We start from the raw sequence: 27038 nt of genomic DNA, 5'->3' as shown, positions 1-27038 counted from the left end.
TGATAGAAAAAAGGAAACTTGCCATTTCTTGACAAAAGCAAAATATTTTGTTACTATTATCTTTCTCCATTGCTTATTTATAGAATTAGTGCATGTCTCTTGTAAAAAACTCAAGTAACGCAAAAACGTCTATACAATAAAAAGTATATGCCCCCTTACCCATTCCTCCAATCTCCTTCTCCAGAAGTTAAACTGTAAGCCCTGAGACTAGTCATTTATTTCTAGCCCTGAGACTAATCATTTGTTCTTTTGGTTTTGGGTTTTTTTTGTTTTTGTGTGGGTTTTTTATGTTCTGGTTTGTTTGGGGGTTTTTTTGTTTTGTTTTGTTTTGTTTGCCATTAGAACTACACAGCTTTCATAGAATGTGGATTTTGCTTGCTTGTTTAATATATATATATACATATATATCAAATTAACTATGTTCTTTTGTAACTTGCATTTTCACGTCACAGTGTACCAGGGCCATCCTCTCTACCTCTATCTCTGTCTCTATCTCTATCTCTAATTCTTTCATTTTAGTGACTATAATATTCCATTATATGGAGATAGTATAATTTATTTAACTATTCCCTTATTTAAATTATTTCTTATTTTATGGTCTTATAATGAGTATCCTTGTATGTACACTTCTGTACAGATATGAATATTTCCATAGGAACTAGTTCTAGAAGTGGAACTGAGGAATCATATGGCTCATACATTTAAAATTTTGATGATTTGTCTTCAAAAAGACTGCATCAATTTACAGTCTCACCAACAGGGTTAGAAAGCGCCCATTTCCCCATTCACTTGCCAACACTAGATTTTATTGACCTTTTTTCATTTTCTGGCACAAACTGCTAAATGGAATTTTTCTTGGCAAGGTCAGTGTATTTTAAACTAGAAAGGAGACCAATGAGATGGTCTCATTTCTCTCGTTCTGGGGTGGTGGTTTTCAGGCTGTGCTCTGTAGAGCCCCAGGAATTCTCAGGGCCTGGCAGTGGGGAATGCAAACTTCCACCCTCTTAACCAGACAACTGAGGTTTTTATCTGTTTCACATTTTGTGCTTTGGGGTGAAATTGTATTTAAAGATAAGATTCTATTGCTGTAAACAAGTTTGCAAACCACAGACCTGGGCCTTGTTCCTTACTGAACCATTCATAACTTGAAGAGGAATTGAAAATGTATTCCTTCAAGGCAAAGAAGAAGGGATATTAAACAGTGAATGTCCAGATGTAGCGAAAATATGTTCGTTTACGCATGATGTATGTGTGCACACATGTGTCTGCTAATGGCCTTGTTTGTGCTCGACCTCACCCTATAATTCCCAATTGCTATATTACAACCAATCCTAAAACACCATTTCTTTCAAGATTTGGATTAAATCTAATACCCTTCTCTAACTACCCACACCCCTTGCAAAAGACACACACACATACTGAGGGTTCCTTTCCTGTGCAACTTGGGCAAGTTTCCATGGCCTGCGATCCTCTAAGACTCCTGGAGCTCCTCTGTGCCTTAAGTTCTTATGGTCTCCTCTGCCTCCTACTTCTCCGTTGCTATCTTTGAGATCCATCATGTAAAACTTTAGGTCATTCTTTGGTAGATACACACATGCACACACACACTCACAAGAAGTACCAACAACTTACTCCACCACACAGAGAATTCCCAAGAGGAGTCCAATTTACTATTGACAGCATATTGGAAAAGTCAGAGAAAGAGAAGTTTGAGTTGCAAGAATAAAAACAATTTCAAAATGGCAATGGTGGGAAGCCCGGGTGGCTCAGCGGTTTAGCGCTGCCTTCACCCCAGGGTGTGATCCTGGAGACCTGGAATTGAGTCCCACATCAGGCTTCCTGCATGGAGCCTGCTTCTCCCTCTGCATGTGTCTCTGACTCTCTCTCTCTCTCTCTCTCTGTCTCTCATGAGTAAATTAATAAAATCTTAAAAAAAAAATGGCAATGGTGAGAATCGTGTGGCTTTTTGTGGACTAATACCAGCTCTTCTTTAGCTCATTGGTCCCTCCCTTCACTCTTTCCATTCTTTATTTTCGCCCAATACCCCCTGGATTGAACTAAGGTCGATCAAAATAATTTCCTCTATTAAGCACTGCAGTTCAAGTCTTCCCAGCTTTTACACCCCACCTCACATGGCCAACCTCTTCAGATTGTTTATTTTCCTAGAGGGACTTTCCTTTCTGGAGAATCAATCCTTTCTAGGAGGTGGTTTTCTTATTTAAAAAAAAAAAAAAAAAGCAATAGGAATATTGTTTTTCTTCTTCTATATCCCTGCTATTTGTTCTTTACTGTTATTGTATTTCTTTTGTCCTCTTATCATCTTATATATCTAGACCTTCTAACCAACCGGTAAGCAGTCCAAGGACAAGAATTTCTCCTTTTTGTAGCTTTTTAAGTGCCCAGTCTCTGGCATATACCTCACAAATGCATAATGAATAAAGCAACACTAATGTACAATTGAAAGAAGAGTAAATGATAAATGAAAGTAAGAAGACCCTTAGATATTTTGTAAGATGTGGTAGACATCTTCTCATAAATGCTGCAAAATCAGCAATTCTTAGAGGTTTAGTTCAAACATTCAGACATATTTTCAACTTATATTTATCTCTTAGGCGATCCATAATGTAAGGTTATTCTACTCAAAATATTCACTATTTCACATTTCTTTTTTATGTTGGCCTTTACTCTTTTAAAGTTTCTTTCCTATTTTTCCTATGAGCTAGATATTATTTTTGTTTATTTCCTTCCCACCTGGCCAGATGGGAGGGAAGCAGAGATGATTATCAATTCAATATCTCCTCTTGCTGGGATCCAAAGAATAAAAACTACTTTATAAAGTGGCATGCTATGTAAACCAAGGCTTAAAACATCCTTTAGTGAACAATTGTAAAATATCACTTGAAATTCCTACAGGATCTTCAGCCTGCTATGTTTAATTCCTAAATCTCCTGTTATTAAAAGAAGTCTGTTTGCTCTTTTACCTACACTCACATTATACAATTTTTTTTTCATCAAAATTGGCTTAGTTTGGAGTAAGGAATCAGGAACATATGACAAGTTAGAATTTCTGATATTTGACCCTTTGCTATAAATTTAAGCCCATGAATAACTCAGAAACCAGGCCCAAACCCTTCCATTTCTATATATATATACATAGAAAATAAAATAAATTTTATTGGATAATAAAACTGGATAACCAACAAGAGGTGGATACCTTCCAAGAAACATGACCTACCGAGACTGAATCAAGAAGAAACAGCAAATCTAAACAAATGAATAAGCAAGAATATTGAATTCATAAATAAAATTTTTATTTTCCACAGAAAATAGAGATTCTTGTTTTACTCTGTTTGTTTATATGACAGAATTTTTGCCAAAACATTCAATTGAAAAGAATTTCTCCCAACTATACGCTGCCTACAAAGGATTCACTTCAGATTTAAGGACACACATATGCTCAAAGTGAAGGAATGGAAAAGATAGTCCATGTAAGTGGATATCAAAAGAAAGCAGGGAGAACTATACTGATATCACACAAAAGAGACTTTAAGCCAAAATGGTAACAGGAGACCAAAAAAGATCATTATGTTATGATAAAGGGGTCAATTCATCAAGAAGATTGAACAAATGTAAATATATACACACCCAACATTGGAGCACCTGAACATATTAAGCAAGTAATAACAGATCTGAAGAGAGAAACTGACGACATGGTAATAGTAAAGGACCACCCCACTTTCAGCAATAGATGGATCATCCAGACAAAAGCAACAAGGAAACATTGGACTTGAATCATACATTAGACCAAATAGGCCTAACAGACACTTATAGAACATTCCGTCCAACAGCAGCAGAGTACACATTCTTCTCAAGTGCACATGGAACATTCTCCAGGATAAATTATATGTTAGGCCACAAAACAAGTCTTGGCAAATTTAAGAAGATTGAAACTCTACCAAGTATCTTTTCCAACCACAATGGTATGAAACTAGAAATAAACAAGGAAAAGAAAGCTGGAACATTTACAAGCATGTGGAAACTAAATAACCACTCCTGAACAACCAATAGATCAAAGAAGAAATCAAAAGAGAAATAAAAATCTCCAAACAAATGAAAATGGAAATACAACACTTGAGAACCTGTGGATGCTGCAAAAGCATTTCTGGGAAGGAATTTTATAGTGATAAATGAATCTATTAGGAAAATAAAAAGATATCAAATAAACAACCTAACTTTACAGAAGAAAGAAGAAAAAAACTAAGCCCAAATTTAGCAGGAGGAAGGAAATGATAAAGATCAGACAGAGATAAAGGAAATAGAGATCAGAAAAACAATAGAAAAGATCAATGAAACTAAGAGCTGTGTTTTTGAGAAGATAAACAAAAGTAACGAACCTTTAACTAGACTAAGAAATAAAAAAGTTTCAAATAAATAAAATTAGAAATGAAAGAGGAGACATTAAAACTAATACCAAAGAAATACATAGGATCATAAAAGACCACTATGAACAATTATATGACAACAAATTGGATAACCTACAAGAAGCAGATACATTCCTAGAAATAAGCAACCTACCAAGACTGAGTCAGAAAGAAATAGAACATCTGAAGAAATGAATAATGAGTAGGGATATTGAATACATAATCAAAAACCTCCCAACACAGAAAAGGACCAGATGGTTTCACTGGTAAATTCTACCGAACATTTAAAGAAGAATTAACACCAATCCTTCTCAAATTCTTCCCAAAAAAATTGGAGAGAAGGGAATACTTCCAAACTAATTTTACAAGGCCAGCATTACTATGATACCAAAGCCACATAAGGGCACTACAAGAAAAGTGTACACTAAAATATCTGATGAATATAGATGCAAAAATTCTCAACAAAATATTAGCAAACTGAATTTAACAACATATTAAAAAAAATCATATACCATTACCAAGTGGGATTTATCCTGGGAGGCAAGAATGGTTCAATGTACACAAATCACTAAACATAACACACTACATTAACAGAATGAAGTATAAAAATTATATGATCATCTCAAAAGATGCAGAAAAAGCATCTGACAAAATAAACATCCTCCATAATAAACTTTCAAAAAATTGGGCATAGAAAGGAACACACCCCAACATACCGCCCGAGGTAATCTATAGATTCAATGCAATATATATCAAGATGCAAGTGACATTTTTCATAGAATTAGAAAAAAAAAACAATTCTAATATTTCCATGGAACCACAAAAGACCCCAAATAACCAAAGCAATACTGAGAAAGAACAAAACAGAAGACATCAAACTTCTTGATTTAAAACTATTCAACAAAGATACAGTAATTAAAACAGTTTGGTAATAGTTTAAAAATAGACACAACATGTAGACTGAGGGAACAGAATAGCCCAGAAATAACCCCCTACATATCTGGTTAACTAATATTTGACAAGGGAGTCAAGAACATTCAGTGGGGAAAGAGTATTCTCTTCAACAAATACTGTTGCAAAAACTAGATAACCACATGAGGAAAAATGAAATTGGACCTTGATTTTACACTGCTCACAAAAATGAACTTGCAATATATTAAAAACTTAACCATAAAACCTGATACCATAAAACTCCTAGAAGAAAACATAGGGAAGAAACTCCCTGACATTGGTCTTGGCAATGATTTTCTGTATATGACACCAAAGATCAAGCAACTTACTGAATATAAGGAAATATTTGCAAACCATAGATCAGATAAAGGGTTAATATCTTTATGTACTTAAAATACATAAAGAACATGTACAATTTAACAACAAAAACAAACAAACAAGCAATCTGATTAAAAATGGCAGAGGAGGGGTGTCTGGGTGGCTCAGCAGTTGAGCGTCTGCCTTTGGCTCAGGTTGTGATCCCGGGGTCCTACAGGGAGCCTGCTTTTCTCTCTGGCTATGTCTCTGCCTCTCTCTCTGTATCCCTCACGAATAAATAAGTAAAATCTTTTAAAAAATTAAAAATAGGGATCCCTGGGTGGCGCAGCAGTTTGGCACCTGCCTTTGGCCCAGGGTGCGATCCTGGAGACCCGGGATCGAATCCCACGTCGGGCTTCCGGTGCATGGAGCCTGCTTCTCCTTCAGCCTATGTCTCTGCCCCTCTCTCTCTCTGTGACTATCATAAATAAATAAAAACAAATTAAAAATAAAATAAAATAAAAAATTAAAAATAAAAAGGGGCAGAGGGGAAAAAGTGAGCAGAGGACCTGAATAGACATTTTTCCAAAAAAGACATGCAGATGGCCAACATTACATGAAAGGATGTTCAACATCACTAATCATCAGGGAAATACAAATCAAAACCACAATGGAATATCACCTCATACTTGCTAGAAGAGCTATTATCAAGAAATCAAGAGATAATAAGTATCAGCAAAGATGTAGAGAAAAAAGAACCCTTGTGTACTATTAGTGGAAATATAAATCAGTGCACCCACAATGGAAAACAACATGGAGATTCCTCAAAAAATTAAAAATAGAACTACCATATTCCATTTCTGGGTATGTATCCAAAGGAAATGAAACAGGTTATTGAAAAGATATCTGCACTCCCATGTTAATTGCAGCATTATTCACAATAGCCAAGACATGCAAACAACCTAGGTGTCCATCAACAGACCAATGGATAAAGAAGATGCAGTGGGCACACACACACACACCCACACACGTACACACTGGAATATTATTCTACTATGAAAAAGAAAGAACTTCTGCCATTACGGATTTAAGGGCATTATGCTAAGTAAGATAAGTCAGTCAGAGAATCACACATATGTGGAATCTAAAAAAAGCTGAACTTTTATAAAAACAGAGTAGAATGGTGGTTACCAGGAGCTGGGGATGGGGGAACTGGGGAGCTGTTGTTTACAAGTTTGCAACTAGTAAATAAATAAGTTCTGGGGATCTAATGCACATCATAGTGATTATAGGCAATAGTACCATATTATGAACTTGACAGTTGCTAAGAGAATGGATCTCAATTGTTCTCACCACACACAAAAAAAGGAATTATAATTATGTAAAGTGATGGAGGTGTTAACTAATGCTATGGTAATAATCACACTGTAGCATAGAATTTATCAATGTCATATATAATGTACACCTTAAGCTTACACAGTGTTATAGGTTAACTGCATCTCAATTTAAAATATAAAGTTCCTGGGGATCCCTGGGTGGCGCAGCGGTTTAGCGCCTGCCTTTGGCCCAGGGCGCGATCCTGGAGACCCGGGATCGAATCCCACGTCGGGCTCCCGGTGCATGGAGCCTGCTTCTCCCTCTGCCTGTGTCTCTGCCTCTCTCTCTCTCTCTCTCTCTCTCACTGTGTGCCTATCATAAATAAATTAAATTAAAAAATAAAAAATAAAAAATAAAGTTCCTATAATTCAGCAAACTTATTTGATACCACGTAAATAACAGAGAATGATCATAACCAGATGTTTTACAGCTAAAATACTATCCAGTCACTTCTAAATCTAGTGAGAAAGGTTGGCCTGCTTACTTGCTGACATTCAGCTCTTATCTGCTGTCATTTCAGCTGTCCAGCCACATCAATTACAGTAGAAAAAAAGTTTTATAAACCAAAAACAACACACAAAAGAAAAGGCATGCTCATAAACAAGATATGTGGGCAAAATGAATTATTTCATTTTAAGCACTGTGGTTCTCACAATAAATGTGGCCAATAAACAGATTGCAGATGTAAGCAGGATAATTTAAGATGTGGCTTAAGAGTTGGCCACACCTGGGTTTGAATTCTGGTTCTAAGCAACTGAGCAACTGAGACCTTGGGGAAGTTGCTTAACTCTCTTAGGTCTGTTTTCTCAGCTCTAAATTGCAGTAACAATCCCTTTCTCATTTTGCTACCATGAGGATAAAATGTAAAATGTGTGCTTAACTTTTTAAGTGGTAGCTGTTTTGCTGTAGTTATTGTCACAGAAATTTTGCTATGTGGCACTTTGCCATCCTAAATTTTGTATTTGTATTTCTCTTTGACCCTTCAAAATACTTTTATATGCATCATTTTATTTGAATCTCATAACAACTGTGAGATAGACGAGATGTAATTAACCTCACTAGAAAACCAAGATCAATTCTTTACCTCAGTCACACAGCATCTGATAAAGTTGGGACAAGAATCCATGTCTTATCCTTATTTTCAAGAGCAATCCTCCAATCTGATCTCACAGCAACAGAGGGGAGCTTTTGAAAGGGCCACTTGATTGTGACACCCCTTGCCTTCTTGTCCCCTTCCCCTCTCCTTCTCTCTGGCCTCCCCCTCCTCTTTTTCTCCCTGTCCTTTGAAGTTTTTAGTTTGGGGCTGGTCCAGAAAAAGTCCTCACTTCAGCTCAAAGGGGTAAATCTCCACAAAAGACAAGAAAACCTACAGTGCTGTGACCTTGGTCTAGAGAATCACCAGAAAGAAGAACAGGTAAACAACAACCTAACTAAAGTACAAGTTGAATACTCACCAGCTTTCTCGGGCTTCCTTTCTTCTACTTAACTCTAATTCTGCTCTGAAAAGGTCACAGGGCCCTCCACTTAAAATGCCTCTGCTAGTAAACAGCAAAATAGTGAGAGGAAATTCTTGAGGCAAAAACATTTATATTCATTTTCTTGTCAAAAATGTTGTGGGCAGAAAGTATGAGAAGAAAATACAGAAATACATGAGGCATTGCAAGTATGCATCTAATATCCTAATATAAATTTGCGGTAGGTCAATGGTTTCTCAACATGTTCGGGATTGGAACATTATCCTTTAAGAGTTTCATACCATTTTAAAAATTAAATTCGATTATATCAATCAGAATAACTTTGACCCCTCTTTAACTGAAGTTAGAAAACCATTATTGCTTTATCCTGGGATGAAAAAACTTGTAGGTTTCAAAGTAGCCATAATTGTTTGTGATTAAGGCATTATGAGGATAGCATTTATCCGGTCACTTTTATCCACAGAGGAAGCAAGTAGGCATCTGTATTAAGTATTAACTGCTATGTTGATAATACAAAACCCATTTCTCCCTCTCCTCCTAACTCGGTCATTAATGCTTTAAATTTCATTATGAAAGGTTCACTTTTTAAAGGAAGCAGTATTGTTTATACCACCTTTATCAAAACAAAGATATAAACAATTGTAAGATGCAGCACTATTTTATGTGCCACTGAAGAAGAAAAACCAATGCCAATTATAACAAAATACCATCAACTGTAAGAAGCATACCAATTTCAGAGACACTGGGGTATGAAAAATGTGAGTGTTAAACTCAATGAGTTTAATCAGGAGCATGGACCTTAGTATCAAACACATCCAGATGGACACATCTGCCATTTGGTAGATGGGCTGCCTTGGGGAAGCTACTTACCTGAATTTCTACCTTCTCCTCTGTGAAATTAAAATATCAATATCCACCTCCTTCGTTAGCAAGAATTACATCAAATGAGGTATAAAAATGCGCTTAGTGCAGAGCCCTGCCCTTAGTTAGGGAACCAAAATGAACACTGCAGTAATTACAACTGGGGAGAATAGCGTATTGAGTTCCCAGTATGCATGATTCCTTACCTCCAATGAGTTTGTGAGATTTGAGATAAAATAGATCTCCACAGATGGAGGTATTTGTCAAGAGGTTTGTTTGTGGGAGAGGAGATAAGACCAGAACTGGGAAACTGCCTGGGGAAGGAAGGCCTGGGGGTGGGGGAGAGCTGGATGCTGAAGAGGAGGTCAGAGGACACCCAAACCAAACACTAGTATGTCTTCAAACTTTTGAGCAGGATCGCTCTGGTTTCAATTTGATTCTAATATCAAGAATACACTCATATCCCTCCAACAACAAAAGAATACACTCGGACCCTTAAAAACAATATGTGACGTGAAAGAAGCCAGTCACAATTAAATGTTACATGATTCCATTTATATTAAATGTCCCCAATAGGCAAATCCGTAGAGATAGAGAGTAAATGAGTGATTGCCAGTGGCCAAGGGGTGGAGGATTGGGAAGTGGCAGCTAAAGAGTATGGGCGTTTTTAGAGTAATAAAATTAGCTTGCAATGATAGTTGTGCAACTTTGTGACTATACTAAAACCAATGAATAGTACACTTTATTCCTTTATTTATTTATTTTTGATTTGACAGAGAGGGAGAAAAAATGAGTGTGGGGGAGGGGCAGAGGGAAAAAGAGAAGCAGGCTCCTGGCTGAACAGGGAGCTGGACATGAGGCTTGACATAAGGGACTTGACGTAGGGCTCCAACACCCAGGGCCCCAGGATCATGACCTAAGCTTAAGGCAGATACTTAACCTATTGAGCCACCCAGGTGTCCCTGAATAGTATACTTCAAATGGGTGGATTTTAAGGTACATGATTCACCCCTCAATAAAAATTTAAAAACAGAAGAATATAATTCCCTTGTCCTACTATTTTGAAGTCTAGAACTAAACTTTCAAAAAATTCACTTTCTAAAATGATAAAAAAAAAATCTGAACACATTTATAAATGTATCAACTTTACCTTAAATTACACATGTCGCTAAAACTCACAAAGTTAAGGTTTTCACTTTATTTTCATCCACTACATATAAAAATGGCCAATTCAAACACAGTCTTCAGTTTTGTGAACGTCAGAAGATTTAGTCACAGGGATAATGATTTAGCCTCTATCAAGAGCCAACAGCATGCGTTGTATAGTGGGGATGCAAATGAATTTATAGCCAGAGGTGATATTCAAAATATTTTCAAACTGGATAAAGTCAGGCACTGAGTAAACAGAAGGGATGCCAGCTAGAGGTCCTTGAGTTGCTAGAATTCGGAAGAGTTTAAGGATCTAGGAGGAAGGGCCAGGTAAATTGAAAGATATGGACTTAGGGAATGAGGGCACTTCAAAGCTCCACAGGGGTGTTTTTAATAAGTGATACAGAAGATTTCAATATTTTAAAAACTGGTTAGAGCTGTTTCAGGGCGTACCTGTCTACCTTATCTCTGGTATGCCATCAGAATGCTCACCTGGCTCTCCAAATGTGGCCTTAAACTGTAAAGATGATGTCTTCTACTCTTGACATTTTACAGATAAGAAAACCAAGGTTGAGAAAAGTTGAGTGGCTTGCCCACGAAGCTTGAACAGTAACAGAGTGGGAAGGAGAACCCACATCTCCAAAATCTCAATCCAGGTGATATGTGGTAGGGTAAAATGGGCAAAACATTCTCACACCAAATTAACTTCTCCATTTATATTTTTTAACCATTTCCAAAGCAGAGTTGCAATTTATCTTCTAGTTGTGTGTATAGAAAAAGCATATATATTCATTACAGAAAAACAAAGGGACACTGAGTCCAGACTTCTGGATAATTATTTTTAAATTATATTAATGGGAAGCATCATGATATACATGTAGCATCTCTCAACAGAACCCACACATCATTGTCAAAGCAAATTTGAAGAGAATAAATCAAAGGTATTTAAAATAAAGTACACACCTTTCATCTTCTTAGAAAAGACCAGAAAAGAAACAAGAAATGATAGACGAAAAATATCTTATTCATCATAAGTATGATTTAGAGAATTGCCAATAAGATGCTACAGAACAACTTTTTGGATGCTTAGAGTTTTGTGTATATTGAGGGATAGATGAGTGGTATATTCATTCATTCATACTTTAATAATAATTCTGATATTTGAATGGTCCTTCACAGTTTTAGAAGTGCTTTCCATAAATAAATAAGTAAGTAAGTAAGTAAGTAAGTAAACTTTCCTAAACATGTAGTAGAAGACTATTGACATAGGAAATATTTTTCAATATACTGCTATATGGAAACGTGGGCTACAAAAACGTATGCATAGTTAAAATGCTATTTTTTGTGTAAAAGAAAGTGTATGCTGCATGTATGTGTGTATGTATACACATAAAAAAGACTGAAATACTATTTATCCTCCCAGGTTGGTACAATTATGGGTTCTTGTTTGATGTTTCCCTTTGTCTTTCTGTTCTCCAGCTTTCTTGCATTGGACCTATATACTTTTGTAATAAAGAAAAAAATTTAAAAGCGCATCCATGTGTATTTTATATTCATTGAGCCTCATAACAGTCATGTGACATATAACACCTAATTTTTATATAAGAGGGTATTGAGTCTTAGAGTGTGTGGGTGGTGCAGTCGGTTAAGCGACAGACTCTTGGTTTCAGCTCAGATCATGATCTCAGGGTCTTGACATGGGTCAAGTCCCATGTCTAGCTCCATGCTCAATGGGGAGCCTGCTTAAAACTCTCTCTCCCTTTCCCTCTACCCCTCCCCCCTACTCTTGCTCTCTCTCTCTCTCTAAATTAAATAAATCTTAGGCAGAAAAAAAAAAAAAAAGAGGATATTGAGTTTCAGAAGAACTAAGTGACCTAGACAGGCAGCAAGTACCAGAGCTTGGGTTTTCATACAGACCATTTGACTCTTAATATTATGTTCTTTCCTCTACATTAAAATAGTCAATTTTTTTAGTTGGCTTATGTGACAACTCAACCCGGTGCATTCCAGGCTATCTTTATGTAATCCTTGCTGTAGAGCACCATGCACTCATTTGTACCTGTTAGTCATCCTATGGAAAACCGTTATCTAATTAAAATAGTAGCTGTCCTATAAGTGGCACCAATTGAAGCAATTAACTTCCCACAACATATTCCTGCAGCTTTATTCATAGGAGGGGCCATTATTTCAAAGCAGTACACTGCACATAGCTCTCAAATCTCAAACGCTTCCTGGACTTTCTCCTAGACTCTGTCGTCTTTATCTACATCCAATTTCCCCTCCTATCAGTTTTTCAAGGTATGTATTTTTCTGTGATCTTTTCCTTAAAAGCTACTTCTTGCTTCCTAATAAGCCCTGTTCTACTGTGAAAAAGCAAAGAGAACTGTAGGAAACTAGAGCCAGGGAGCTAAATGTGACCACCAGCTCTGCTGAAAGCTCTGAAAATCTAGCCCATTACCCCATCACCTCACAATGAGCTCCAAAAGCTGCTGCTGATTTTCTGGGCATAGAAGAAGTTCCCAATCAATTGAAAGTCTATGCCTTAGGATTTCCTGAATACCACTTTATTCTTTGACTTTTCACACAAATTTTGCAGCATCAGGTAAATGTTCTGAACAAGTGACATTGTCCAAATCAGGAAAATTTGGAGTGAAAGTTCCATAACCCCCTGCGAGATACATAGGGAAGGTATGGATTAAGCCAAAATATTCTGGATTTTATATATCTTGGCAGATGAAACTCCACCTTCATCCTTCAAAGCCGAGCTGTGCTGTTCTGGGCCCAGTGATGATGGTTTCCAAGTGCTTGTTACTTCATTCTGCTTTTTTAAAACAATGCATATCTTCAGCCAGAGAAATTGCTGGTATCTAAGTAATGTGACCCACATATGCCTGGGCCTCATAGGCAGCCCTGTCCTGGGCTCACAGACACCTTGAATAGGACTCAGCACTTCTAGACCCAACAAGAACAAATTTAATTTCCCAAGACATTATTGTAGACTTCATGGAACAAGGCATGAAAGGGTTATAATCAAGTACCGCATGGCAACCTTTAATAGAAACTCCTGGGATCCCTGGGTCGCTCGGCAGTTTAGTGCCTGCCTTTGGACCCGGGCATGATCCTGGAGTCCTGGGATCGAGTCCCGCATCGGGCTCCCTGCATGGAGCCTGTTTCTCCCTCTGCCTGTGTCTCTGCCTCTCTCTCTCTTTCTCTGTGTCTCTCATGAATAATTAATAAATAAAATCTTTTTTAAAAAATAGAAATTCCTATTCAACATCTCAGTTGTCCCCTATGAAGTTCCCCTTCATTACCCCTTTTCCCTTAATCTTGTCCTCATATAGTCTGTAAGTTTTGCCTCATTCTGGATCTCACAGCATTGTTCCTTGTCCCTGCCCTCCCCTGCTACTTCCTGAAAAAAAAAAAATAATAAAAATTTTCTAATGCAGAACAATTTAGTGAACTCTCTTAATCTTGCATCTTCACATCCATCACGTTGTTCAGCAAACAAAGAGCTTTCTTTGGAATCAGTTGGGCATCATAAATTGCAAGTAATTTTTCTCTACCACAAATAATTTTTCTCTTGTCACAAGAGTGCTGGTCATCACTAATTACTAGGGAAATGCAACTCAGAACTGCAATATTACCTCACACTTGTAAGAATGGCTATCATCAAAAAGACAAGACAGGTGTTGGTAAGGATGTGGAGAAAAGAGAACCTTTGTGCACTGTTGGGGGAAATATAGGTTGGCACAGCCACTGTGGAAAACAATAAACAAGTTCTTCAAGAAATTAAAATTTGGGGTGGGGGAGAATGAGTGAAATAATTGAAGGGGATTAAGAGGTACAAATTTCTGGTTATAAAATAAATACTATGGAGAGGAAAAGCACAGCATAGGAAATACAGTCAATAATATTGTAATAATCTTATGGTGGTAGATGGTAACTACACTTATCACAGTGAGCACAGCTTATTGTTGAATCACTATGTTGCCTGAAATTAATATAATGTGGTATGCCAACAATACTTCAACAATAAATTTTTTTCTTAAAAATTAAAAATGGGACCATCAAATGACCCAGCAATTCTGAGTATGTATCTGAAGAAAAATGTAATCAGTAACTCAAAGAAATACCTACGCTGCCCCCACTCTCACTGCCAGGTTCACTGCAGCATTATTTCTTTTTAAAGATTTTATTTATTTATTCATGAAGACAGGCAAAGAGAGAGAGAGAGAGAGAGAGAGAGAGAGAGAGGCAGAGATACAGGCAGAGAGAGAAGCAGGCTCCATGCAGGGAGCCCAACGCAGGACTCCATCCCGGGTCTCCAGGATCACACCCTGGACCGAAGGCGACACTAAACCACTGAGACCCGGGCTGCCCTCACTGCAGCATTATTGACAATAGTCAAGATATGGAAAGAACCTAAGCGCCCATTAACAGATGAATGGTTAAAAAAAATTGAAGTAAAAAAAAATTGAAGTAAATATACACAATGGAATACTATTAAGCTATGAAAGAAGAAGAAGAAACTCTTGCAACATGGATGAACCTTAAGGTCATTACACTAACTGAAATAAGTTAGAGAAAGACAAATACTGTGTGATAGCACATATATGGAGAATCTCTGGAGTCTCCTGTCTCTGTGAATGGTTCCACTATCCACTTGGTTGCCTGAGCCAGAAAATTGAATAACATCCTTACACTCCCTCTTCCATGCCCAACACCCAGGCCCATCAATCATCAGACCCAGTGGAAACTAATTGTGCATAATCTCTGGCCATATCTCTCTACCAGCACTTCTGCTCCCTTAACCCAGGGAACCCCCATGTCTCAGAACTCTGGAATAGCCTTCTGCTCTGGTTCCCCGCTTTGCTCCTCTTCATTCCATTCTCCACCCTCCAGCCAGGGTGGCTTTTAAAAACAGAAATCTGATTGTTTTACCCTGCTGCTTCCCATGGCTCTTAAGTTAAAGTCTATGCTCCTTAAAATAGCTTACAAGGTTCCTCTAACATGCACTCTACACTCCAGAGGTAATACTTTTTTCTTCAATTCTTCAAGAGAGCCATGGCCTCTCTCACTCACAGGTTTTTTTACATATTCAAGTCCCGTTTCCTGAACACTCCTACTTCCTTATTTTTGCTTTGCTAACATTGAGAAGCTTTTCTTGACTACCTCCCCCACACCTAGTTATCACAACACACACTAATTATTTATTGCCCATCTTTCCACTAGATGACACAGTCCATGAGGCAGGTACATGCCTATTTTATGGTTCTATTCCAGCACCTAGCATACTGCTTTGCATATAGGAGAAATTCCACAGATATTTGTAGTATAATGAATAAAAAAAATAAACTTGTCACCGCTTTGCACTAGCAGCAATATCCGTATCTTAAGCCTACTTTATTTGCATGCACTGTAAGCTATTTAATCCAGAAAAACTATTCTAGTTGTGTTTTCTTTTTATAAACCCATATTTAAGCAGTGGAACTCTTTCCAAATAAAATATGTTAGGGCCCAATTTATATAAAATGGACAATAGCTGCTCATATTGAAACTAGGGTGGGAAACTCCATCTACTTTGCTTCCTTGATCCTGAAGGATTTCCAAGGAACCCATTAGGACACTCAGAATTTAGTTTGAGAACCATAGATCCAGCCAATCCCACTGCAAATAGGCAGAGACATTCGTATCACCTGAGACTTTGTTTTTAAAATCTTCTCAGAAGTATCCATTAATAGATGGAGGTGCTTATCTAAAGAAATAAGAAACCTAACAAGAGACCCTCAAGTAACTCTATTTCAGCTTTCCCAATAATGCTTTTCTAACCTGCAATGAAAGAGTAAAATACTCTTTCAAAGATTTAGAGGCTCAAAGTACTTCAGGGCACAGATTGAACACATTTTACCACGAACCTTGACATCTGGGGGGTGATTCGGAGTGAGTTAAAGCATAAGAGGATTTACCCTGATGCGGTCTTTGCTTTGGTTGGAGCCTGAAGTCAATGACACGTATAAAGCTCTAATCCTCATGCAGTTGTCCTTTTCCTTATGTTGCTGATATTCAGCACCAAAGTCTAAGATTCTTTTCATCAGAATTTTTTTTTCCTCACAAATAGTGTTTTCTGCCAAAGGGAACAAACTTGCTCCAGACAGAACAGCATTCAGAACAGCACAAGAAAAGACATTCGTCAATAGGGAATCACACAATGAAATATCTCTTGGGCAGATGAGCCATCGTTTGAAGTGGTTGAGAGGAAAGTCTAGTCAAGGCCCACACAATCCCCTGGGTAAGGCCATGGCACACACTATTTTCAGAGGGCCATGAACACTTTAGTATATCAGTGGAAGGCTTGGCCTTAAAACCAGCAAGAGAGAATTTCCTCTAGATATCTTGGAGGGAAAAAATGGGAATATTTTCATGTGTGTAAGTACTGTTTATTTTGACTGTAGGCTAAACTCAAAGTATGAATAAAATTCTGAATATTTTAATGAGAATATGATTGGGAAGCATAAGAGTGCAAAGCATGGAACAAGTTCTATTTGACAAAAGCATGATAAAAAATTTAGTACTTTCTTTCACTGACTACAACATTAAGAAGGAATCAAGAAACATAATCTATATAATAGTGGTTAAGTCTAGGAGCCGGTGTCATTGAAAAGAGCCTGCATCTAACTTGGGTTACGTTTAGCACATTGTTGGCAATAAACTCAACATAATTATACAATAAGAATGTATTCTTTGTGAGGCAGATGAGGCAAATAGATCGTTTTCTTTTTTTTTTTTTTCAAAGACTTTATTTATTTATTCGTGAGAGACAAACACAGAGAGGCAGAGACACAGGCAGAGGGAGAAACAGACTCCCTGCAGGGAGCCCAATGCAGGATTCAATCCCAGGACCCCAGGATCACAACCTGAGCCCAAGATAGACACTCAACCCCTGAGCCACCCAGGCGCCCCTAGATCATTTCTTAATAGCACCGTCAAAGCATAAATACTTAAGAGATGTTCAATTCACTCCCTAACTCAAGAGCTTATACCTGTTTGGAAACAGGTAAGTAAATGAAGCATTGTAGAGTGTATAGTGGGCATTGCGATAGCAGTAAGGACAGCACAGGAGAGGAAAACCAAACCTGGGAAGGGTCTCAGGGGAAGCTTCTAGAGGAGGTGATACCTGGGCTGTGTCTTAAAGGATAAGTAAGATAGAAGGGAGGGGAACGGAGAAAGGACAGTGAGGATGGAATGAGGAGGAGTTCTAGATAAAGAAACCAGCATGCACATGTTTGTATCTCCACCATGCAAAAATCTGAAAGTTAACATGTAACTACAGAGTGTGAGCTCTTAATTTATAAATTCCAATAATAATAATAATAAAACTACAATCATGGTACATTCTCCAATGAAATAATTACTGGGTAGACCTTTTTTTTCCCCACTTATTTTAACTTTTTTTAGAGTAGTCTCCATGCCCAGAACAGGGCCTGGACTTACAGGAGATGGTGTTATACTGTGCTCATGGGCTACTCAAAGGATTTCAAAGGGTAAATTATATTATACTTTCACTTGACTTTAGAATCTTCCTCTCCATCTCCTCCCCCAAACTCCTTGTTTCAAAATGTGACCCCACTATAGGTAAAGCCTAGCATTCAACTATGTTACCCAAGCAAACTGGAAAAGGTGAAGGGATAGAGATTCTAGGATATAACCCCAGGGACCACTGCCATCTAAGCAGGGCCCAGGGGACTAAAGTTCTTGAAGGAATTTGAGAATTGGCCAGCAAGGTAAGAGGATGGAAAATTAGAAGAGGATGAAAGTTAAAGATGGAGTTTAAAGAAAGGAATGGCCTATAACTTCAAATAACCATTGGGTAAGATATAGGAAAAAAAAAAGTCCATTTGATTTGGCAATAAATCACTGGCCTCAGCACAAAATGTTACAGAGACATGGTCAGCAGACAGTTAAAGGGTGAGTAAAAGATAAGGAAGAAGAAACAGCAAGTATAGCTTTTCTCTTTTTTTCCAAGAAGAGCGACCAAAAGGGAAGGAGACAATTTGAAGAGGGCCATTACAGACACTTGCTCAGGCTGTGTAATGATCAATCCTAGGAGACCTGATTCACACCATGTTGATTCTGTGAATGGTACCAGGGACACGCCATTCACAATAGGATACGGTAGCCTGCTTTGGGGAGGGATACTGGGTTGAGGAAGAGTTGTTTGTTTGTTCATTTGTTTAGTTAAAATTTTTTATTTTGTTTTATTGGAAGGAAAGAGTATTCAGAGAGGGGGAAGGTGGATAAAAGTGTGAGAGGGAGGGAGGGTGATTGAGAACATGAAGTTTCTGATTAGGCAGGAGGGGGTTTAATGAGAGCACACTGGAGTATTTAATCACAGACGGATGAAGAACACTACTTACAGTGCAGGAAGGAAGGAAAGGGTAGGAAAAGATAATTTGATGGCGATAAAAGTTGGGGGTTTATCAGGAAATTGGAGTGTATGGAGTGTATGTACACCCAGAGTGTAAACCCTGGGTGGCTCAGCGGTTTGGCGCCTGCCTTCGGCCCAGGGCATGATCCTGGAGTCCCAAGATCGAGTCCCACATCAGGCTCCCTGCATGGAGCCTGCTTCTCCCTCTGCCTGTGTCTCTGCCTCTCCCTCTCTATCTGTGTCTCTCATGAATAAATAAATAAAATCTTTAAAAAAACAACAAAAAAAGGAAGTTGGAGTGTATGTGAGGTAGGAGAAAAATGCACTTGTAAATGTAAATTTACAAGTAATTGTAAATGGGGGGGGAGTAATTGTAAATGGGGGGGAGGAGGATAACTTGTAGCCAAAGATAAGGAAAAGAGCTTGAAGTTTAGAATAGCTGCTGAAGATAATGAGAGAGGGGAGGATTACTCAGAACCCCCCAAATAAAATGGTTCTTAGGGTCTGGCTGCTACAGACCATGACTTTGTAGTGGAAATAACCCTTGACGGAGCTTGAAAACAAATCCTGAACTAGTAACAAGGAGTAAAGGATGGCAAGATTCCATTTAAGCCTTTCTAGTGTATGTTGACGAGAGGGGGTGGAGGGGAGTGGGGTTTACATCTACTGAGAAGCAGAACAGCATAGAAAAAAAAATCACAGCCATTCGTTATGTCCATAAGCAGACTATTGAACAGTCAACCATAAAACTAAGAGGCGATGTTATACTAGACAGATATCAAGTACCCAGAGCTACCCCTAGGGTATGTGGGGCCACAATCAAATATATTTTTTTTAACCAGGTCCCCTCTCTGTATTAAAAAAAATTATTTTAAAATTGCATTACAAAATTTAGGTGCCAGTCTGAGGAATAATGGTTTATACATGAAGATTTAAAATAACTGGCAGAAAAGATATAAAGTATGTGTGTGTTGTCTAATCTGTGTAGATGAAGTTCTCATAGGGTCTGGACACCATCTCCTTATGTTCTTTCTCCTCAAATGAGTTGTTCCTGGTTAATTTCTTATGTCCCACAGCAGGAAAAAGGTAGCGACACTGCTCACAAAGGTAGCTACTACTCACAATGCCATGGCTCTTTGGAACCTTCTAGTATTTAAACGATATGGATTTCTTACCTCTGTGGTTCCCTAGTACCATTTACTGTTTAATACTGGTTATATAATTACCCAGGAGGCTGTATCATCTATCATATCACTTGTGAATACAGACTGCTTAGCCACTCTCGAAAAAAGTTGCTTCTGTGCTTTGTCGATGATGACCACAAATGTGAGTCCAGAGCATGCAGAAAAATGTGAACAGTGATTTGTTTCTGTAATTTGTTCATTAATAGAAATGTTCTAGTGAAAGCATAGAACATCTTCTGATCTTGTCTCCTCCTACACTCACTAGGCTTTAATGACCACATGTGGCCTAGAGTCTGGGGTAGAAGAAGGGTGACTATGATGAGGGGAGGAGGGTGTGCCTTAGGGTATAGGACACCCACCACCACCCTGCTGCCCTTGGGTTCTGTATACTGGGTGGGAACACTCATAGGTGAGAACCAGCGCAGGGCTAAGGCATGTAGCTCAAGCCCAAATCAGTAGTGGAGCACTGGTACCCCAAAGTCCCAACCTTGTCCTTAAGTCCAATACAAGTGTGAATCTCCCAAAACCAGCATGTTTGCACCATTCTGGTGGCCCTGCCATCTGTGAAATGGTTTATTTCTTCATTTAAGTCCCCTTTAATGTTTCTTTAATAAAACTTTATACTTTTTTCCATAAAGCTAGGTTTATATCCAGGTATTTGATATTGTTGATATTGTTTAAGTGGTGTATTTTCAATTTTATGTTTTCAAATTATGTTGTTGCTAGTGGGTAAACATGTAACTAATTTTGTCTATTGATTTTATAATCGACACTTTGGCTAAAGTTTCTCATTAATATTCATTGTATACTGTGGATTTTGTATGTGGATGGTCATATATTATTTGTGAATAATGAGAGTTTTGTTCCTTTTAAGCTATGCATATACTTTCATTGCTTTTATTTATATTTATTTTTAAGTTTCTGGTGGAGAATATGAGCAATGATATTTTCACTTCTTTTATTCCTTCCTTTATGAGCTAGCTAGGTTCTCCAGTAATGTTAAATAGATAATAGATATATGTGCAATGAGATATTACTTAGCCATAAAAAATGATGAAATCTTGCCATTGGCAACAATGTGGATGGACCTTGAAGGCATTATGCTAAGTGAAACAAGTCAGATAGAGAAAGATAAATTCCTTATGGTCTTATTTATACATGAAATCTGAAAATAAAAACAAAACCCAAGCTCATAGATCTACAGAATAGATTGGTGGTGGCCAGATGCAGGGGGTGGGGAGTGAGCAAATTGGGTGAAAAGAATCAAAAGGTACAAACTCCTAGTTATAAAATAAAGAAGTCATGGTGTAATATGCAACATGGTAACTGTAGTTAATAATACTCTACTGCATATTTGAAAGTTGCTAAGATAGTTAAGCAAAAGTTCTCATCAGGAGAAAAAATAAATTCTGTAACTATGTATGGTAGTGGATGCTAACCAGATTTACTGTGGTGATCATTTTGCAATATATACAAATATTGAACCATTATATTGTAAATATCTGAAATTAATATAATATTGTATGCCAATTATACCTCAATTAAAAAAAGAACTGTTATCATGAATATACACTGAATTTTAAAACTTTTTGTACCTGCTGAGATGGCCATATGATTTTTCTACTTTTAATATATTAATTTATTTTATTTAATTGGTTACCTAATGTTAATCCAACTTTGCATTCCTGGAGTAAATCCCCCTGGTCATGATTTACTAATTTTTCCATATACTTGAGAGTTTAATTTGCTAATATTTTGTCTAAAATTTTTGTACCAAGTTTATAAGTGAGATTGGCCTCAAGTATCAAAGTTATGCTAACTTTATAACATGTGCTATAACATGTTTCCACTTTTTTGTCTTTGGAATAGTTTGCAAAAGATTGGAATTGTCACCTGAATATTTTTTAGAACTCACCAGTAAGACTATCTGGTCTTGAGGAACTATTGCAGGTTGCTGGAGACTCTCAGTTGGATCTTGGGTAAGAAAAAGAACATTAATGGAAAAGCTTGAGAGATTCAAATATGATCTGAAAATTAGTACTATTCTATCAAGGTTTCCATCTTAGTTTTGATTAATTGTTTTATTATATAAAATATTAACAATAGGGTAAGCTGGGTAAAAAGTACATAAGAACTCTTGGTACTGGGGTGCCTCAGTGGTTGAACATTTGCCTTTGGCTCAGGTCATAATCCCAGGGTCTTGGGATAGAGTCCCACTTTAGGTTCCCTGCGGGGAGCCTGCTTCCCCCTCTGATTATGTCTCTGCTTCTCTCTCTGTCTCTCATGAATAAACAAATAAAATCTTTTTAAAAAAGAACTCTTGGCACTATTTTGGAAATTTTCAGTAAATCTAAATTTATTTCAAAACAAAAAAATAAATTAAAAATGGAAATACTATATGATCCAGTAATTCCACTGCTGAATATTTACTCAAACAAAATGGAAGCACTAATTCAGAAAGATATATGCAGCCCTATATTTAATGAAGCATTATTTATAATGTCCCAAATATGGAAGAAACCCAAGTGTCCACTGATAAATAAAGAAGATGTGATGTGATTATATATATATCCCCGTGATATATATATACAATGGAATACAGAATACAGTGGAATATTACACAGCTATAAAAAAGATGAGATGGTGCCATTTGAGACAACATGGATGGACCTAGAGGGTATTATGCTAAGTAAAATAAGTCAGACTGAGAAAGATGTATATACCATATGATTTCACTTATATGTGGAATCTAAAAAAACAAATGAATAAACAAACAAAAAGTAGAAACAGATCCATAAATACAAAAAAACTGAGGTTGCCAGGCAGGCGGCTGCTGGTGGATGGGGGATGAGCAAAATGGAATAAGGGTAGTGGGAAATACTGGCTTCTAGTTAGGAATTAAGTAAGTCATAGTGGTAAAAGGTAAAGCTCAGAAAACACAGACAATGGTTATAATAATAGTGTTGTATGGTGACAGATGGTGTCTACACTTGGCAAGCATAGCACAACCTATATACTCATTGAATCACTATATTAATCTGAAACTAATGTAACATTGTGTGTCAGCTATACTTCAATAAAATAAAAGATAAAAAAAATAAATTAAAACTTTCCTTAAAGCTGGAGGGGGCTGTTGAATGAAAAGGAAAAGTGAATGCTGATAGCCATTGAAGTTTTACTTTCCATTTTCTGCATGATTGGAAATTATTACAATAAAAAAAATTTTTTTAAGGAAAAACCACAACCAAAAAAATATGACCCGGTCTTGGTTTTTGCTTTGGATGTCGATTTTATGGAACCAATTTATTTTCTTTAAAAAAAATTTGGGGGGCTATTATTTTCCTCTTGAAAAAAGTTTTGATATGTTATATTTTTCTAGGAACTTATCCATTTCTCTGAATTGTCAAATTCGTAATCTTGAAGTTGTTTATAATCCTTCTTTTAAACCGTTTAATTGTCTGTATCAACCGTAGTTATGATCTCTCTTTTAACACCGATCTGTAAAAGGCTTTTCAAAGGAAGAATTTTGGGCCATGTTAATCTTTTCTTGTATTTTTTTCTCTATTTCATTGATTTCTGCTATTATCATTGCCACTCTTATTTATTTTTTTACTTCATTATTGTTTTTCTAATTTCTTAGCTTATTGTTAGGCTTTCATCTTTCCTAATACATCTTAATTTATAGTATTTTTGTCATCATACATTCTAAGTATTTTCTAATTTCTGTAATTTCTTCTTTGACCCCCAAGTTCAAAAATACCTTAATTTTCAACATACAAATTTTTTCTAGTTACCTTTCTGTTATTGATTTCTAATTTAATTGCATATGGTAAAAAAAAAAAAACTATGGTCTCTATAATTTCAATCTTTTGATAAGTGTTGATATTTGCTTTGTAACTCAGCATGTGGTCAATTTTCAAAAATACTCCATACTGCTTGAAAAGAATGTGTATTCTGTAGTTGTGAGGTGCAAGGTTCTAAATACCTATTCAATTAGAGCATGCTTATTAATTGTGTTGTTCTCATCTCCTACCTCCTCATGGATTTTGTCAGCTTGATCTAAGTACTTACAAGTTTAGAGAACTTCTTACATCTTCCTGTAGAACTGAACCTTTTATCTTTAATGAAATTATTCTCTTGAACGCCTTCTGTCTTAAGGACTATTTTGTCTGATATTAATATAGCAACACCAACCTTTTTTGGTTCGTGTCTGTATGGTATAATTTTTTTCACACTCATTCTAATTTTTCTGAATCCTTATGTTTTAAATGTGACTTAAATAGGCAGCATATAACTGAATTCTTTAGAACAGAATGTATATGTATCTGATACATATACATATCTGTAAATCTTTGGCCTTATAAGTTGGGAAGGTAGTCTATTTTTATTTTTTTAAGATTTATTAATTTACTTGAGAGAGAGAGGGTCGGGGAAGAAGCAGAGGGAGAGAGAGAGAGAATCTCAAGCAGGCTCCATACCAAGCACAGAGCCCTGTGCCAAAATCAAGACTTGGACACTTAACTGACTGAGCCACCAGGTGCTTCTGTTTTTGCTTATTTTAATTCCGGGTATATTTGAACTTATTTCTCCATCTTATTTTGTACTTTTTATGTGTCTTGATTTTTTCTGTTCTTATCTACTTGTTTGGTATGGATTATTTTTTCCTACTTGTTTTCTTTTTAGTTAAAATGTTATATACACCCTTCTGGTAGTTATGCTACAAATTTTAACTTGGACACTAAATATCCTTACCATTCCCCCAAACAATAAAAAAAGACAGTAGAATATTTTAACTCTGATCATTCTCCCCCAAACTTATATGCTATGGATGGTTGTGTGTTTCATTTCTAGCTATTTTTTAACTTCTTAAGAGATTACTCTTTTTGTTATTTTTACTTGATGTTTACAGTTAACCACATATTTAGCGATTTCCTTGATCCTCATTCCTTTAGTCAGCTCTGACCTTCCAGCTGTGCTTTCTTTCTGCCTTTAATTTTTTTTTTAATTTTATTTTATTTATTTATGATAGTCACAGAGAGAGAGAGAGAGGAGAGACATAGGCAGAGGGAGAAGCAGGCTCCATGCACCGGGAGCCCGATGTGGGATTCGATCCCGAGTCTTCAGGATCGCGCCCTGGGCCAAAGGCAGGCGTCAAACCGCTGCGCCACCCAGGGATCCCTCTTTCTGCCTTTAGAATTTCCTTTAGTGAGGGTCTATTGGTGGCAAACTCTCAGTTGTTTGCTTGTTTAAGGATGTCTGTATTTTCCATTGTTCTTGAAAGATAATATACAAATTTAGGTTGGCATTATTTTCTTCCAGCACACTGAAGATTTCAACCTTTTTCTGACTTTCATAGGTTGTTAAGAAATCTGCTGTCCTGTTGAAAGTCATCTGTCTTTTTTCTCAGGCTGCTTTTATTTTTTTTTTATTTTTTTTTTTAATATTTTATTTATTATTTATTTAAGTCACAGACAGAGAGAGAGAGAGGCAGAGACACAGGCAGAGAGAGAAGCAGGCTCCATGCACCAGGAGCCCGATGTGGGATTCGATCCCGGGTCTCCAGGATCGCGCCCTGGGCCAAAGGCAGGCGCCAAACCGCTGCGCCACCCAGGGATCCCTCTCAGGCTGCTTTTAAATGTTTTCTTTTTGTTTATGGTATTCTGAAATTTGGCTAAAATGAGTCTAAGTATAAATTTCCTTTTATTTATCCTCATTAAGATTGTTCGGTTTTTTGAATCTGTGGTTTGTCATTTTTTGGAAATTCTCAGCCATAATCCCTTCAATTATTGTTTTTATCCCTTCCATCATCTACTGCCTGCCTGGTATCCCACTTAAGTGATTGTTGTATTTCTTATCTATCTCTCCATGATTTATAACTTCGTTTGTGTTTTCCATCTCTTTGGATTACATTATGTAAACTTTTGTGGATCTATCTTTCCTGATCCATTCTCTGGCTATGGTTATTCTGGTATTAAATCCATCCATTGTGCTTTTTATTTCAAATATTGGACAGAGTTTGCTTTATTGCACTTTATTGACTTTGCAGGTACTGTGTTTCTTACAAACTGAAGGTCTGTGGCAACCCTGCTTTGGGCAAATCTATTGGCACCATTTTTCCAACAGCATTTGCTTACTTCATGTGTCTGTGTCACATTTTGGTAATTTTCAGAATATTTCACACTTTTTAATTATTATTGTATTTGCTATGGTGATCTGTGATAGTGATCTCTGATGTTACTTTGTAACTCAAGGGAAATAAAGAGTCATATGTAATCAAAAGCTAGAAATGACTAAACTTAGTGAGGAAGACATGGCAAGGACTGAGACAAGCCAAAAGCTAGGCCTCTTGAGCCAGTCAGCCAAGTTGTGAATGCAAAGTTCTTACAGGGAATGAAAAGCACTACTCCAGTGAACACACAAAAGATAAGAAAGCAAAACAGCCTTATTGCTGATATGGAGAGAGTCTTTGTGGTTTGGATAATAGATCAAATTAGCCACAACATTCCCTTATGCCAAAACCTAATCCAGAGCAAGGCCCTAACTCTCTCAGAGAGGTAAGGAAGCTGCAGAAGAAAAGTTTGAAGCAAGCAAAGGATGGTTCATGAGGTTTAAGAAGCAATCTCTATAACATAAAGTGCAGGGTAAAGCAGCAAGTACTGATGTAGAAGCTGTACGAAGTTATCCAAAAGATCTAGCTAGGATCATTCATGAAGATGGCTACACTAAACAACAAATTTTCTATGTAGATGAAACAGCCTTCTACTGGAAGAAGGTCACATCTAGGACCTTCATAGCAAGAGAAAAGAAGAGAAGTCAATGCCTGGCTTCAAAGATTCAAAAAACAGGCTGACTCTCTTGTTAGAGACTAATGCAGCTGGTGACTTTAAACTGCAGTAAT

At 37.0% G+C, this 27038-nt stretch overlaps 1 long non-coding RNA gene across 3 annotated transcripts in view; it reads right to left on the bottom strand.

The window, feature by feature from the left end:
- LOC140600340 (uncharacterized) overlaps positions 1-27038 on the bottom strand; it is a 114987-nt gene that overhangs the window by 59721 nt on the left and 28228 nt on the right. For all 3 annotated transcript variants that reach the window (XR_012003610.1, XR_012003609.1, XR_012003611.1), the window contains exon 3: positions 22056-22114. This is a non-coding gene — a long non-coding RNA (uncharacterized lncRNA). The remainder of the gene's footprint in view (positions 1-22055; positions 22115-27038) is intronic.

The sequence above is a fragment of the Canis lupus genome, chromosome 11, assembly GCF_048164855.1.
Source record: "Canis lupus baileyi chromosome 11, mCanLup2.hap1, whole genome shotgun sequence".
Classification (NCBI taxonomy): Eukaryota; Metazoa; Chordata; class Mammalia; order Carnivora; family Canidae; genus Canis; species Canis lupus.
This window is presented reverse-complemented; position numbering and strand designations above follow the sequence as displayed.